Source organism: Trachinotus anak, unplaced genomic scaffold, assembly GCF_046630095.1.
Source record: "Trachinotus anak isolate AG129_WGS33_773 ecotype Australia unplaced genomic scaffold, CSIRO_AGI_Tana_v1 ptg000021l, whole genome shotgun sequence".
NCBI lineage: Eukaryota > Metazoa > Chordata > Actinopteri > Carangiformes > Carangidae > Trachinotus > Trachinotus anak.
Genome location: NW_027273872.1, coordinates 21,397,889 through 21,409,976, shown reverse-complemented (window position 1 = coordinate 21,409,976; position 12,088 = coordinate 21,397,889). Strand labels below are relative to the sequence as shown.

Genomic DNA, 12,088 nt, shown 5'->3' with positions numbered 1-12,088 from the left:
ATATTGGATCCCTTCGTTGCATCGGGCTGAGAGTGTTCATGCTGCTTGTGGTTGGAGTGAGGAGAAGGAGGAGGAGGAGGAGGAGGGTGACGGTGGTGGTGGTGGTGGTGGTGGTGATGAGCAGTGGAGGGCCACACACTGTGTGCATGTGTGTTCTCCTTATCCAAACCTGCAGGCTGACGTGTGGTTTTGGCCGCTGTAAGTGACAACTGCGAGGCTGATTAAAGTCACTCAACTATGGAGTGAATGCGTTTGAGCCGGTGAAGTGAAGTGCATGTCCCCAAGAAGCAGGGAGTGGAGGCTCAGCATTCTGTCATCCGGCTTGCTTGAGAGCGCACTCCTCGCAAGCCAAGCCTATAGGCTGCTGCTGCTGCTGCTGCTGCTGCTGGTGGTGGTGGTGGTGGTGGTGCCTCCATCAGCAGCAGCAGCAGCAGCAGCATCAGCAGCAGAATACCTCTCATCAATGAAGCTGGAATATATGTCATCTGCTCCTCCACTCACTGGCACATGCTGTAAAGCCAGTATCACCACTTGCTGTGTGTGTGTGTGTGTGCGCCTATATGCATGTGCGCGTGCGTGTATGATTAATGTACTTAGCTGCACCCCCCCCACACACATACCCCCCCACACCACCCACCCCAAACCCCCCAATGCCAGCCGTACAGTCAGTTTCAGCACCGTGGACAGCGCAGTGCCGCCTGCCATATAAGGCAAACGCACCGATCACATTCGCTCCTTCTTTCTTTCTTTCTTTCTTTCTTTCTTTATTTTTGCTCGCTTTGCTGGCGCGGGATACATCGTTTCAAACAGACAGTATGAATGAGTAATCACTAATCATGCGTGTATGAGTGTGTGTGTGTGTGTGTGTGTGTGTGAGTGTGTGTGTGTGTGTGTGTGAGTGTGGTGGTAGGAGCAGTTCTCACACACTCTGCTCAGCTACAGAGCTGTGAAAGAAACTGTGGTAGGCCTATTGACAGACAATGGGAATGGTGAGGGAGGGTGTCCGCAATCCCTTCACTTAGGAGAATGACTTAATCTCTACTTGTGTGACGACTCAGACCTACATGTAATGTCCCTATTGGTACCTGTGATAGTGTGTCTGATCGATTTTTGTATTTTAATCTATGGATTTCCTATAACTCTATCCTATATATCCACATTCCTGCATATGCTCCAGTAGCACAAGTTCCTTTTCATTATGGTGAAGCACTAATGTCTGAGATTAGAAGTCAAGGTGGTTGATAGACCCTCAGGGGACACGGTGAGGGAGTATTTGGGATGCCTTAAGTTAAGTGATTACGACGATGTTCCTGGTTTTATAATTGCTCTCCTCAAGCAGCCAGTGGAGTTATAGCTTCATCCTCTGATCCGTGGAGTGTTCATTTGGAAAGCTTTGCTCCTGCACCGTTCATTAAGAGAGGCTGAGTTGAAATTTGATTGGAGATTAGATTACTAACAGGCTAAATGTGGTTCGAGATTTGCAATATGGAAAATGTGATAAAAATGCTGGTTTTGGTTCAGTTTCTTTTTAAATGCCGTACAGTGTAATTGACTTCAACACATATTTGTGCTCAGGATATCTAAGAGTAAGATGACAGGTGAATAGCAGTAATGACAAACTTAGTGCCATATGTTCTTTTTTTAAAAACAATGAACTACAATAAAATCCTGAAGGTTAAAGTTAGATGGATTTCATCTGAGGTAAATCAATGGTTTCCCCTGCAGGCTCCAGGAATGTTACAGCAGGTCTGAACAATAAGACATGTTGCCTATAAACCCTGCATATGACAATGAAACAAGTGGATAAAAACACTGTAAGACATGCTGGTTTTTGGCTGCTAATAAGGAACAGATACAATTTAGTATTTCAACTATCGTGTTCCTCAATTTCAAATTAAGATCATTGTGAAATTACCACAGTAGAAACCGAAAGTTTCAATGTAATATTAAAAGTTCACAGCGTCAGCTTTTCAAACCGGAGAATGAAAAATAACGATCAAACAGTATTTTCCAAATGTACCACTGTGAGCAAGTTTGTGCATGCAGTAATACAGCAAAAACAGCCTTTTAGGTTTTTTACCAGAAAAGTAAAGACAAAGAAAAAATGTACAAATTGCACCAAAACCTTGAAGGGAAATCGTTTCACCTCGTCACTCTTGCGCTTTTGGTTTCCTCATGTGTTCTTTGAAAAGCATCTCCTGGCCTCTTCCAGATTCATTAGACATTCGCCAACATCGCCCTTGTTGTCCCTGCTCCTGTGAAGCTCCCTGTGTTTTCCTGTGGGGCTTCAAACATAGACCCTCAGTGGCTGGCTTATGCTCAGATCTTATTTTCTTATGAACAAAGTGAAGGGCGAAAGGCTAGTATTAATCTGTACGTTTACACGGGCTTCACTTTGGCCTCTCTTTCTGGAAGCTCTTCCTCTCTCTCGCACTGAGCTGAGGAGTCTTGTGCCATTTTTAGGGAGCAGTGACACTGAGACCTCTTTCAGAAGTACTTTAGTGATTTCTCTTGCTTATCATAGGAGAAAGAAGTACTTTAAATGTATACAGATATAAGACACTTGGGTGCCCTCAGCAAATACCTGTCCTCCCCTACATCTTTTATACAAAATGGTATTAATATTATTTCACTGTGGAGGGCAGGACCATCAACTGGCGGTGCCTTTTTGCCTGTGTAAATTGTAGCAATGTTACAACATCTTTAGCTGAATTGTGTGTCCTATTTTTATGATTATTGTTATTATTTTGGAGGGCATTTAACACCTCTGTTTGGCAGCACCAGTAGAGAGATGATAGGAAACAGGGGAGAGAGACATGCAACAAAGATCCCCAGACAGACCCATGTCTGACCTCCACGCCACAGAGGCTCCTCTGACTTGTCTGTATCTGCCACAAGTCTCAGCACTTCCAAAATATCAGTCCTGCTCACAGAAATCACAATATTCTCACAATTTGCCCTAAATTGAGGTGATTTGATGGAAATCTTCCCTAAAATGAAACATATTGCTGATCAAATAGCATCTATGAAAAGTCCGCCCACAGGCCAACATAGATCTTGTTATCTCCACCAAGGAGGTTATGTTTTCACCCATGTCTCTTTGCTTGATTGTGAGCAGGATCATGCAAAAAGTAAACAACCCATTTGCACCAAATCAGGAGGGATGGGGCATGGGTCAGGGAAGGACCCATTCAAATTTGGTGCTGATCTAGTTAAAGGGGTGGATCCAGGATTTCTTTTAACACTTTCCTGAACAGATTTGTGTAGGAGTGTTTGGCGTTGGTGGAGGTATGTGCTCCACTGAGTGCCATTCTAGTTTTTGATTTAGCCTAATCAAAATTCAGGACTTTACTTTTACCACATGTTTTTTTAATATATTTGATAGATTCACTGATGGGATCTGCACAATAATGCATATTTGGACATGCTTTGTCTTTTTTGGTTAATGTTAGAACCAAGTGTAAAATCACAGAAGTAAAAGTTCTTTTTATGAGTTTTGTTATATTTGTATATATGGAGTAGTATTAATTTATTTTTACCTATTCATTTATGGATAAGTAGCTTCATAGCTGGTCAATGCTGAACTAAGTCTAACTTCTTAATATAGTGCTGCGTAGCACAATCTGTACTAATATATGATATTTTATGAAATAATTACACTTTTTGTATCTAGTATAGTAATGATTAGATTACTAGTAGCTGTCAGTACAATAATTCCCTATAAAGTCATATAAATTGGAAAGTATAAGTACATCAAATGTACAGTTACCAAGTCAACCTTTGGCAGCTTTTTAGCTACACCTGCATTTAGGTGGGCCGAGTGATCAACAGCTCGGACTGGTATGAGATAGTTCGAATTATAAAACAGCATCAGAATTTGTAACATTGATCGGTGAATGTGACGAATGTAAGACTGCACTTTTTAGGACAACAAATGAGGTAAAATCCCAGTTTTGTGTCACCTGCACAAGCTTGATCACGATGTTGTGGACAGTAGCTTTTTTCCCTCAGTAGTCCAGACCTGTCATATGAAGAATATGGGACAGAGAGATGGGAAACTCTGCAGCCCTGTTGAGAAAACCTGACACAGGTAGCTCCCAGGCCAAGCAGACTATACAGTATCTCTCACTGCTGTAGAAGAACTGCTCCAGCAGCAGAACGCTGGTGAGGCTCACAGAAAGATGACTCATTTGTTTTGATTTGAACACCCACACCGGAGGAGTTTCCTCTATGCGTGAGTGCGTGTGTGTGAGGGTATGTATCTGCTCGGGTGTGTGCAGATGCAATTGATGTGTAAAGTATGACGCGTACAGATCTTTGCTTTAACATGAGGCAACGAAGAAGAATGGACTTCTTCTCTTCTGCTCTCGGTGTTGTGTGTACCTCATAAGATCAGCCTGCGCTTTCAGGCGCACAGCATCGGCAGCCTGCTGATGCATACATTGACAGGAAAATGAATAAGGCAGTTCACTTTTCCTGCAGTAATCTGTCTTTTCCTCTTTGTGTGCTGATGAATTGGAACAAAAAAAAAACCCTAAAATTTAAAACTAAAGGCGATGTGCGACATTTCAGTCAGCGTAAGGGGCCTCATGAGATGTACAACTTATGTATTAACAATTTTAACATATAAATGTGTAGCAGTAGTAGCAGGTCACTACAGCAGGGAATGCTTCAGTCCACTGCTGAAAAAATCCCTTGGATGTTATTCGGTTGTTTGAGTCTCCTGGGGTGTCGAGGACCATGTTTACTACCATTCCATACGGTGTCCCCAGATTTAGTCTCCTGCTGACATGGTAAGGTAGTCTGTGTTGGAAAAAACGCTTCCCCTGGCTCTGACTGTGTGCTTGTTGTAGTTTCAGCTGCATTAAAGATTAAAGAGCGTGCCTTATTATGGGGAAACACACACACACATACGCGCACACACACACACACACACACACACACACACATATACACACACGTAGAGGAAACTCCTCCAGTCCTCCATTTTCATGCACTAAAGGAAAGCAGAGATGCATGTGCTGCATACTGATGCACAGGCATACATGCACTCAGTGGAAGGCACATGTTCACTGAAATATATGGTATATATCTACAACATATATATATATATATATATACGCTCTCTGACACATATGCATGGGCACACAAACTCTGGAGCAGCAGCTTTAAGTGGGGCATCGGTAGTCATGGAAACCAGATCTGATCGTGTTGGAGTCACAGCACATGTCATGAGATGGGGAAGCAGCAACACACACAGATTCCAAATTCACATCCTATATGCCACGCGTACAACACACACATTTAGACACGTAGAGAGGAGCAGCATTTGTGCATGCACGCACACACATGCACGCACACACACACTCGCTGAGCTTCCCCCTCTGTTTTACAGCCTCACGCAGTAAGAGAGAGAAAAGAGCAGAGACATGGGTTCAGAGATGGAGAGGTGCGAAGCAAAATGAAAGAAGGGCCGAGGAGACTAAGATGGGGGAGGAAGTGAGGGAGTGTGCGAGGGGAAGGGTGGGCGTGACGAAGAAAGAGGGGGGAGAGCGCAGAGGCGATGGCAGAGCGGTGCGGAGAATGGGAGATGCAGTGGGCATCATATCAAAGCACCCGCTCTATCCGGCTGCTCGGACAGAGGGGCCTGTGTGTGTGGATGTTCGTATGTGTTTTACTGGGCTGATTTTGCACCTGTTGTTCCGGGGGCTGCAGTTATATGAGAACATATATTAACTTCAAGCAAAGATTCTCAGCCTACGGGTCAGGACTTTACAGTTTGCATGATATACAGGCTGGAGATTTAGCAATGTTTGTATGAAAATAATGTTTCACATGGAAACTTAATTGCTGGTGTTAAAAGCCAGAAAATGCTGAAAAACCCTCTCTTAAAGGATGAAACCAGAGACGAGAGTCTCTGTAGTTAACAGTTTTTTACAGCTTAGCTGTCATCACTCTATACTGCAAAGCCGGGTGAGGGTCTGTTCAAGCTCAGACCAACAGCTGCGTCTTGCAAAATGTTCCAAAATCATAAGAAATCACTTGATAGAATTATCCTCTTGCTCATGGTTGTCAAATCATTCACTTTGGTCTTGAAGAGAGCGTCAGGATTCTGACAGAGGTTACAATGCATCTTATAGCAGCGGATAGCTAATAATGTGCTTAGTATTAACCACAACAAATTACAGTAGGAATAATGACTCAGAAATTAGGAGGAAGTGGTTCCTCCAGGTTTGCAGCATTCTATAGGGCTGAGCAGTGGCTCAGAGGGAACACTGGCCTCAGCCATGAGGCTAGGGTCACCACCAGTTTCTCCCTGCATTGGCATTTACATTCATTCATTCCTTTTTAAACAATTATGGCAGTTTATTTAACATTGAGAAGAATCTATTTTGTAATTGATAATAATATGAATATAAGATTATTAATACTAATTTCTAATGTAATAATATTTTCTAATCATATTTTTTATGTTGAATATTTATCACGCATTATGTGTACAACCTATTTAAAAATCTTAATCTGCAAAGAAGAGTGTAACTAATTGCTATTAAAAATGCAGTGGAGTAAAAGTGCGATATTTTCCTCTGAAGACTGAAGTAACATAGTGTAGGCTTAAAGCTTCTTACACTCAAGTTAACGTACTCAGTTACTTTCCACCACTGTGTATATATTTTGTTCATTTAGTTTTTCTTTCCCTGAGAGTAGTAAATTTTTAAGTACAATGAGTCTAAAAGTGCTGCAATGACCCCATGAAGTATTTATCTACGTGTATTTGTAAGTTTTATAAAAACCCCACACATTTCCTGGGAAAATACAGAGGACATGACCTGAATGTCCTCAATGGTTCTGCTCGTTCCACAGGCAATTTGTGAACATTACTGCAAAATAAAAGTGTTACTGATCTAAATTTTTTTCCTCACTCAGTTATATTTGGACTGGTACGTCATCAGTTTATGAGGAGATGTAACATCTTTATACAGGTCAAAAACACAGCCCACTGAAACATCTCTGTGGCCTTCATCTTCAGGGCAAACAGCAGGATTGTCAGGGATGGTACAGAGCAGGTCATGATAGATGTTAAACCCCCCTGGTGTCACACAGAAATATTTTTTACATAATTACATCTGTTGGTAACATAATTCATACATCAGCTCAGTGGAGTGCTGGCTTGTCTCACTCTCTTTAAATTATCCTTGGTGTATTTAGTGTGTTCTAGTAGAAATGGCCATGACCTCAGAGGCTACATGATCTATTTCAGAAGAATTGGCCAGTTATGTCCAATTGTTATGGCCAGTTTTCTTTGCACAGAGTTCAATCTGGCTGAACTTTGACCTGCGACATTGAGAAGGTCTCCGATGTCAAACCACGTCATTTTGGGAGAGAGGCTCGGACTGACCTCAACTTCAGGAAATACTGTTTGTTTATATTCTTGTTTTGTGTCTTTAAGAGAGGCAGGAGGCCTGTGATTGGCTTATGATTTACTTAGTTCATGATGAACACTGTGAGCTATCTTCGGCAAATCCTACAGTTAGTGGCTTTCCAGGAGAAATACTCAGCGGCAGAAGATCAACATCCCAGTCCTATCATATGAAAAAATATGGGACAGAGCTGTACATGCATTTTACTCTTCTGTCTACCACAAATTATGAAATCCAATCAACTGGGGAATTTTTAGGCAGCAATGGACATAAAATAAGTAAATGTAATTATTATGATGCTGAAGTTGACTTATTCCTAGCTCTTGTTCATACATTATTTCCAAGTTAGTGTTCAATTCACACAATCAGCTTGAGGCTACACAGCAGCACACACCACAGCAGCAGATTCACAAAAGTCCAGCATAGAGTGGCTGAGTGAATGTGGTCTGGACTCAGAGTAGCTTACACCAAGTGCGGACTCCTGTACTTGGGTAGAAGTCCAGAAGTCAAGACTCCAGAGGACAAATTGCATTTGGAACAGCAGCAGCTCAGCTTGACACCTCAGCACAACTGTACCAGACTGTACTGTAACACAATAATCTCAACTCAAAGACAAACAGGCTTTTTAAGGGAAAATGGAATTGACAGTGAGTATAGCAAAAGATAAACTTCATATCCAATCTGTAATGCATGTTAGAAATCTAATGACATTCAACATGAACTGCACTGCCTCTATTCATTTTTGTCAGTATATATAAATGCTTAATTTTATTGAAATGTGGAGGTGTATATAGTATATAAGAAACCCACAGAGTCCACAGAAACCACAGACAATTCATAAAGGAAGTCAAGTATGTGTACAAGTTTCCTATGGATGATCAGCCCAGTCAAACTAATCCAAGCAAATGGAACAAGTATTTAGTTTTCAAGTTTTCAATGTGTGTGTTTTTATGTATAAATAAAGCTGCATTAATTGATTTTTTGGCCACTTGGGGAAAGAACAACAAACTCTAAACACAACACTGACATGTAAAGTGTGAGCAAACAGTTGGCTATTTACACATCTAGTTGAGAAGGAGCAACATTAATGTTAGTTTGGAGTCATGTTTGTGGCCACTCAACAAATGTGAGCCCAATATTCACTCTTATTTTTGCTCTTTTGCTATCCACTACCTTCTCAGGGAAATATCAGAGGCTAAATGTTAAATGCTCCACAAGGTTCACAAACGAGCTGCTAACTTTGTGTATCGGTTGTTTGTTGTTGGACAGGTAGCGACAGTGGGTTCATTGGAGCTTTTTGTGAAAGCAGCTGTCAGTTGTGAGACTGAACTAAAACAGTGAAGTTGTGGCCTAAAAAACCAAAATGAAAAAAAAGGCTAAAATATGCTAAGAGGTCACTAAGAAGTGAGGGGAACTGCAGTGAGTTGATCACTATGAGCAAAACCTTTTACAGTGCACACTTTCATTTAATCCATTGTTGTATGAAGATAATTAGGAAATGTGAGGTAGAGCTAAAGTTCATGATAACATATTGTTATACTTCAAGTATGATTGCACGCAGAGACCAGTTAGACCTCAGCTTTTAGCTCTGTCTCTGAACCCCTTGCAGCTTCCTGGATGACCCTGTTTTCCTCCCCCCTGTTCCTTCAGATTGCCTCTTGACACCTCCCTGCTGGCTGGATTTCAGAGCAGATCTTGGTGCACTTGAAAGCTCATATATATCGGGGAGCTAAAATGCCATGGTCTTAAGAATATTCTGTCATGATGTGATGAATATTTCACAGTAGGAATATTTTTAGTGAGTGTTGTGTCTTTTCTTCGCACTCAACGAAGCACTTACTCCAGCTGGAAGCTCACAGATGGGGGCAAGGCGATGGGACAGGAGTCTTTGCTGCCTGCTGCAGCTCTTAGCCCAGTCTTCAGTCTGATCCAAACATGCACTCAGAGAAAAACACAGGTTTGACACTTTGATTTCAGTTGATGTTAATGGCCAAGCAGCAAAGTCACTGCCATGCGAGTTGTTCAGTTTGAGCTGTAAATGCAGTCTTGTTTTTTTTTTTTATTGTGGCCTTTCAGTCACTGTGTGGAAAGCATATATGCTACAATATGCGTGTTTGTGTGTTGTTTATAGTGTGTATGTGTACTCCTTAGCCTAGCATCAGTGCAGGGTCCTGAGGGGCAGCAACTGCAGATCCCTCACTTCTGCTCGGAGCCCTCTCTTGCTCCGGTTGCTTGGCAACCCTCTCGTGTCTGAAGAGGAGGGGTTTATTTTGCCCAGGAAAGAAAAAAAAAGATTGGTGGGGATTGCATGAAATGTGGATGAAGCTGTCAACATGAGATGCTTGCCCAGGCCTCAGCACACTGGGGTTCAGTGATGGTCAGGATCAAGGGATCCTTCAGTGTCTCTTATTGAGATAAGTCAATTTTACTGTATATTTTTCTCACATTCAGCAAAAAACAAACAAAAAAACATTAAGAAACATTAAAAACTAGTACCTTTGAGATAATGTTGGGGTTTAACAGCATTAAAATCCAGTATAGAATTGAATTATCAAATGTGAGACCATTTAATTGATGGATATTATTTAATGATTAAAAATACACTGTGCCTATGCACAACAGTTCAATCATTGATGATAAAAAAACCCATAAAGTTTAATATCTTATTTTGAGTCCCTTATCAAATCTTATTTTCATTAGTTTTCAACAATTTCATCAAACAGAAGTTACTCTACCCAGTAATTTACATTCATCATACAAACTTTGAAGCTGTGAGTCTAGTTTGTTCAGATGTGATTGAGAGTGGCCTGGCAACATGAGCAAACAAATGCTGATTGGTGGATGGGTGTCTGTGACATCCCCTTTTTCCAACTGAATCCCACCCAATTCGAACCAGTGAGAAGAGTGCAGGCAAAAACACAAATCCTGAATCTTGTGAAAACAAACCAGCTACCAAAACCCAACTTAAACCCAAACTTAAAAGTGGAGATTACAAAATTGAAAAAGCAGTGAGCTGACTCCAATTTACAAATCTAAGTACAGCAGAGTTTAGGATATGCAAAATCCAAATGCATATTCAATAATTTGACATTTGATCTCATGCATGCAGTCATCTTCATTAAAAAAAGATACTTTACTAAATACTTTTCTACTACTACTTAGGTGGATAAAAACTGTCTGAGGAAAACTGACTGTGGGAAAAATGCACTGTTGACTTTTGAAATGTTTGTGTTACAAAAGGCTATTTACAGGTGCTAAATATAAGTTTTTGCCACTGCTACATAGCCAACATCAGCAGTAACAGCTCCTCAGCCAACAGTCCAGGAGACACGAGTTCAGCATCAAACTTCATTCTTTTACTCACTAGGAGCTGCGTTTTCTTTTACTGAAGTTAGCATGCTAACCAGCTACACTGTCTCATATTAACTACTTCATGATAGTGAGTCACTGTAGCGTCCAGTCTACCCTCACTTCAGCGTGTGAAGGTGTATTCTAACCTTTTGTCTTGTAAACGCAATAATAGCTGAAGCTCTTGGCAAGTGACCATTATCACCACCACATGCTCCAGGCTAGAAATCATGTTCGCCGGCAGAGAACACATAGCACCTTAAAAGTGTGAAAACATGAGAGATATGCAGGGAATAGTCTGGTTCAGCAAATACTGTTCAGTACTGAGTTCCTGAGACACAGCAGGAAAAACAATATTTACAAGAAACACATTAGAGTGGCCTGCCATCACCACATGAGCAGAGCCCGCCGTAGTGAAAGCTGGTGTAAGCACAATTTCAACTATCTATGGTTAAGCTATGATAAAATATCTTATTCCCAAGGCAGTGTTGCTCCCAGGGGAAACTATAGCAGAAGCTTATGACTTGATTACACAGAGAGACACTTCTACAAAATTACTTTTTGTTTATTTCAGCTGTGTACAGGCGAGGATTTGTTTGACTCTTGTTACACTGCACGGCATACTCAAGCCTGAGGTCAGCTTTCATGTTTCCTGCAGTTACTGTACACAGTCTGATGCGAGAAGGCATCTGGGCGGCAGGAAAAAGTATTTGTTGCTGTGCGATGCAGCCACAACTGCTGCAGATCTTGACTAATAATATCTACGTTATTTTAATATCATGAACTGCCTGGCGAGGAGGTGCAGTACTGATGAACCTGACCCCTGTGTGTTAGTTAGTTTGTGTGTGTGTGTGTGTTTGTGAGCAGCATGTGCTATTTCCAGCTGGCATATGAACTCGGCAGATGAACCCAGATCAGCTGTTTGTCCTCTAGGGGAGGCATTGTGACTCGTGTGATTGGCCAGCAGCTGTGTGCCGCACTGTGTGTATGTGTGAATGTATGCCTGTTTCTGCATGTGTGCATTCCTACTCATGTGCTCGTGCAAGTATGTGAGTGAATATCCACATATATTTAAACAACAAATGCCATCATATCTTAAATAGAATAACCACTGAAATGCACTGAAGCCAACACAGCAACCCATTCATCTGTGTGTGCGTTGCAGTGGGACATAGCTACAGTGGGAAGCTTTTCCTGAGGAAGATGTGGTAGTCAGCCCTGATCTCTTTGATTCTTTATTCATCAGCTCTTTGTATAATTTATATATTTTATACACTACTGTATGTGGAGAGAGTAAAAAAACGAGAAGGAAAAAAGGT

The 12,088-nt window shown here is 41.5% G+C and overlaps 1 protein-coding gene across 2 annotated transcripts in view; it reads left to right on the top strand.

Moving 5' to 3' along the window:
- LOC139605769 (connector enhancer of kinase suppressor of ras 2) overlaps positions 1-12,088 on the top strand; it is a 64,904-nt gene that overhangs the window by 312 nt on the left and 52,504 nt on the right. The window lies entirely within an intron of this gene.